We start from the raw sequence: 5,437 nt of genomic DNA, 5'->3' as shown, positions 1-5,437 counted from the left end.
TCTGGATGTCCACCATGTTTATGGTACCCACACTTAGCTTTTTCTGCAACAGCCTCTGGTGTTTTGCCATGTCTGTGGTATGCCCACACTTTGCAGGTGGTTCTCATTACAGCCTCTACACACTTTGTGCCTTTCCTAGTTGTGATTGAGGAGGGGTGTTGAGAATCAGCAATCACACTCAAACAGCCTCTTTGTATGGAATCTCAGGGTCAAGGACATGCAGGCTAACTTATCCCATATGCACAATGGTGCCTACTGCAGTTTCCTACTTTCCTATAAAGCATTGTACTTGCTTCCTTTCTTAATGCAATGATAGTACTCTTTTCATTTCAGTAAAGTGTCAATGTCATTGTCCACATACACAAGATTGTGTTTATGAGTCCAAGTCTCAATCTTGGAACCTAATTCACTTGTGTAACAAACAGTGTCCTTTCCATCATGAGTCTACACTTATTTCTTCATCCTCCATAGCTTCCGGTTTTGCCATGCTCTAGATCCCGCATTTTTAACAATTTCCACCCTTAATGTACCAAACAGATACAAAACTTCCATAACAGATAATTAAAATCTGGTTCTGAATGTTGACAATCTAACTTCTCAGATACACATTCTGATCATGATACGCTATTCAATATCCACTATTCATCACCATTAACCTTATCCATGGAATCAGATAATTCGGAATACAGTACAGAGAATTAAATACACAGGCGAAATCAAGTAACATCCTTTCATTATCAAAAAACAGAACTGTCTTCTACAGCAGTGCATTCCAATTCTCTCTTCCTTCCATGAATAGTTACATCCAAAAAGGTTCATAACTCTTCCATTCAAAAAGGTACAACTAACACACCTACATATCCCTTATTTCCTAAGGCTCAAACTAAAGTGATAAATAATCCCTAAGGTTATGCCTCTAACACTGGCACACCCGCGGTGGATACTATTTTCCCAAAATAGTTGACCCGGACCCACAAAATCCCTTGATCTTGCTGTCTTCAAATTCTGATCACTTTTCAGTACTAGTTTACTTTTGGTGTATCTTCCATCATCTGTGCTTCCTCTATGGAGAAATCCACATTTGCATCCTGCACATTTGTAAAAACAACCCCCTGTTGGATTGGTACATTGTAGACATCTCCAACAGGAATAATTGCCAATCTTTCCTGAATCAGATTTTCTTCCTGAATTACTTTCTCACTGTCTTTCTTCACTTCCTCGGGCTGCAAAGTGTCTGAAAAATTCTTCTCATCAGAAAAATCCAATAACCACTGCTGAATATTCTTCCACTCCTATGATTCTGACACATCAGTTCTCCCTCTAAAAACACTTCTGTGTTTACTAACAAACTGAATCAGTGCTTTGAATTTGTCTTCATAGTCAGATTGACTACTTTCGGCCTCTTCAGATTTCTTCTGAAACAAATCTGCCTTTTCTCTCTGAACTTTCAAAGCTTTAATCTGTTCTTCCAAAATTTCTTAATCCAATTTTTGAATTGTCAGAGTATGTTTTTGCATTTCCACTGTACTCAACAATTCCTTATTTAACATATTCAAATTAGCTTCTGTTTCTGACTCATCCTTAATCTGAATCATGCCATAAGGTTTCTGCATTACCCCTTCCATCTTTTTCTGTATAGAATCCCAAACCATATCTCCATTTTCCAATACTTCATTGACCAAACGATTCAAATCATTTCCTGTCAAGAATACTGCATCTACATCAACTTCATCTGAATCAATTGAACCTTTTAATTGATTCTCCACATCCTCCAACACCTTTAATATGTCCTTCAACACACCACATTCTGCCATTAACCTTGTGTTTTCTTTGGATAATTCAGTAAGCTCATTATCAAAGGTTAACTTCAGATCTTTTATCCATTCCCTCACTGTATTTGCTTTGATTTCTGCTTCTAACAGTTCCTGTTCATCATTACAATGGTCTCTTCTTTTTCAATAATCTGACTTCTGAAAAACTCTCCTAATTCCTCAACTTTTTGTGACAACACATCAAAGTTCACAGTTTTGGCTCTTTCATCTTGCATCATAGACACCAATGTTGTATTTGAATCCTTCAACATCTGAACAGTCTGATTCAAGTTGTGAATATGAACTTGCTGTTTTTCAATGAACACCATAAGTTCCTGTAGTGATTTAACAGCCAATGAAGCTGTCAAATTCTCCTGATCCTTCTTGTCCACATTTACTAAAATGTCCAAGTCTTCAATTTTCTGTTTCCCCATCAAAACATCTGATTTCTTCACTAAGTCAGTTTCAGGCTGTACATTTTGCTCCTCTTTCTGCTTTTTGCCCAATCTGATTGATATTTTCTTCACAGGAATCCCCTGTACTTGGCCTTGCCTGCTAACAGGTCTTTTCTCCCATGGCAATCTTGCATACTCAGTTAGCTTCATCTGCTCCAGCCATAAAACATTATCTTCCTGCTCAATATTCATCTGAACCTGAAAATCCTGTAAAGGATACATCAATTTCAAGGCCAAATCTCTCGCGGTGCGCGGTTTCATTTCATAATTGGTAAGATCCTCCTCGCTAGCATCTGAGTCATTTGCATCAGCCTGTGGTAATTTCTCCTTACCACGAGCAGAACGCCGAACTGGCTCATGAACTGAGTTTTCTCCTCATAGCGAGAAGCTTCGAAAAGAAAAGAACTCGCAAACAAGCACTGAGAACGAAGTAGAAGTATAGCAGAACACTCAGCAGAACATCACAGAAAACGCTAGGCCTTGAAAATGCAAAACGCGAATGAATCCTCTGTGCGCGAGTAGACTCCAGTTCGAACAGCCGTTTGCATGCGCCAAACTTTGGAAAACCCACCTCAGCACATGTGAAGACTTGACGTTTGCCATCATCTCTTATTCTCCTTATAATGCCCTTGTCACCCCAGTCGGTTTCAACAATAGAATAATAATACTGTCCTTCAAAATTAGAACATGAGATCGCTCCCACCAAGTCACATTGCACATCTCTAGTGTCATGAAACACACTAGGAAAGAATTTCTTCAACCGGAAACCATTAACAGGTTTTTAAAGCAAAATTCCCCTCCAAGTCAGACAAAATAAATGTTCCTTGACCAATGTCCTGAAAAATTGTGTATGGCCCCACATACCTGAGTTTGAGCTTCCCAGGATGCTTGCCCAATCTGGAATTGTACATCAGAACTAAATCCCCTTCCTTCAATTTTTTCTTCTTCAGATATTGGTCCAACCATGTTGACCTCCTATTCTGAATCACTGTTGCCACATAAGCACTATGAAACCTATCTTCATCCAAAGTCAACAGCTGGTTTAATCTGTGTTGCAATGACTCATCCTGTGTCAATCTGTGTTGCATAGCCACTCTCAAAGATGGCACAATGAACTCCATTGGCACTACAACTTCCTTTCCATAAACCAATCTGAATGGTGTAAGCCCTGTACTGACTTTAAAAGCTGTTCTGAAAGCCCAAAGTGCTGAATTGAGTTTCAGATCCCAATCCTTCATGTTTTTTGCAACTGTCCTCTTCAAGATCTTGACCAAGATCTTATTGGTACTTTCAGCTAACCCATTTGCCTGTGGATGATATACAGAAGACATTTTGTGACTAAATCATATGAGTTTCAGTCAGTACTCTAATCACCTTATTCAGGAAATGAACTCCCTGATCTGAAACCAGTTCAATGGGACACCCAAATCTTGTCATAATATTATTGTACAAGAAGGAGGCTACACTCCTGGCCTTGTTATCCTTCAGAGCCACAGCTTCCACCCATTTAGTACAGTAATCTGTTGCAACTAAAATATACCTGTTTCTTGTGTTTTGTGCAGCTGGCTTAAATGGACCCATGAAATCCAAACCCCACTTCTCAAATGGGCCTAATGGCAAGACAATATTTTGAATCATCCTATCCTTGCTTTTAGGGTAACCATCCCTCTGACACTTCTCACAAGTCTTGGCAAACAAATGTGAATCCTTAATAACTGTAGGCCACCATAGACCACTCTGAAATATTTTTATGCTGGTTATTTCACTTGAGAAATGTCCTCCAACATCTCCTGTATGTGCCTCAGCCAACACTACAGTTTGCTGACTATTAGGAACACATCTTCCGAGAATCTGATCCACTCCCTTCTTATAAAGATACCCTCCAATGACAGAAAAAGTGCTACTTCTAAGTACCATCTTCCTTCTGTAATTTGATGTCATCCCTTTAGGAAACACTCCCTCTGTAAGATAATTCAACATTTGATCATACCAGTCCTCTGATCCAGTTGGTTGAATCTGAAACAGATCAGCATCAGGTAAATCATCTGAAATTCCTTCTGGAGGTTCCCCTGTCTCCAACCTGCTCAAATAATCAGCAACCAGATGTTCTCTGCCTGGCCTATGAACAATAGTATAATCAAACTCCTGTAGCAGCAAAATCCACCTTGCCAATCTACCAGTTGGTTCGGGCTTGTTCACCAAATAAATGAGGGCTTGGTGATCCACATGAATAACAATAGGATTACCCAAAAGATAGTGTCTGAATTTTCTTAATGCAAATATTACACCCAAACATTCTCTTTCAGTCAGAATAATTTCTCTCTGCTCCTGTCATCACTTTGGAGGCATAATAGACTAGTCTAAACCAACCTTTCTGTTTCTCCTACATGAGCATTGCTCCTACAGCTATATCAGAAGCATCTCCAAAGACATGGAATGGTAGACTCCAATCAGGAGGTTGCATAATAGGAGCCACCTGTAACATCTTTTTGAGTAATCTGAATGCTTTCTCCTGTTCTTTTGACCAAACAAACTGAACATCCTTCTTTGTTAGCTTAGTTAATGGCACACAGACATGAGACAAGTATTTCAGAAACCTACTATGCCACTTAATCTATCCCACAAATCTGCTTAACTCCTTGAGATTAGTTGGTGCTTTAGCCTTCTGAATTGCTGCCATCTTTTTAGGATCCACCTGCATTCCTTCTTCTGAAATGATATGGCCCAGTAAAATACCCCTTTTAACTGCAAATGCACATTTGGCAGGATTCAGGCTCAACCTGGCCATTCTGCATCTTTCAAAGCACAATCTGAGATGTTTCAGATGATCTTTTGTCTTTCCAAAAACACTAAAGTCATCCAAAAATACCCTCATAAAAGTTGTCAAATATGGAGCAAAGACCTCCTGAACCCATTTCTGAAATGTGGGAGGAGCATTCTTCAACCCAAAGACCATGACATTACTTGCATAAACACCCCATTCTGTCACAAATGTTGTTTTCTCCCTATCTTCCACAGCCATAAGTATCTGATTGTAGCCACTAAAACCATCCAGAAAACTATACATCTGATGTCCTGCAACAGCATCCAGCAATGTGTCCTGAAATGGTAAAGGAAATGGATCTGTTACAGTTGCTGCATTGAGTTTCCTGTAATCCACACAGATCCTGA

This window comes from Lygodium microphyllum, chromosome 18, assembly GCF_053477565.2.
Source record: "Lygodium microphyllum isolate KBCC chromosome 18, Lygodium_microphyllum_v1.1.10, whole genome shotgun sequence".
Classification (NCBI taxonomy): domain Eukaryota; kingdom Viridiplantae; phylum Streptophyta; class Polypodiopsida; order Schizaeales; family Lygodiaceae; genus Lygodium; species Lygodium microphyllum.
Note: the sequence above shows the minus strand (reverse complement) of the source record.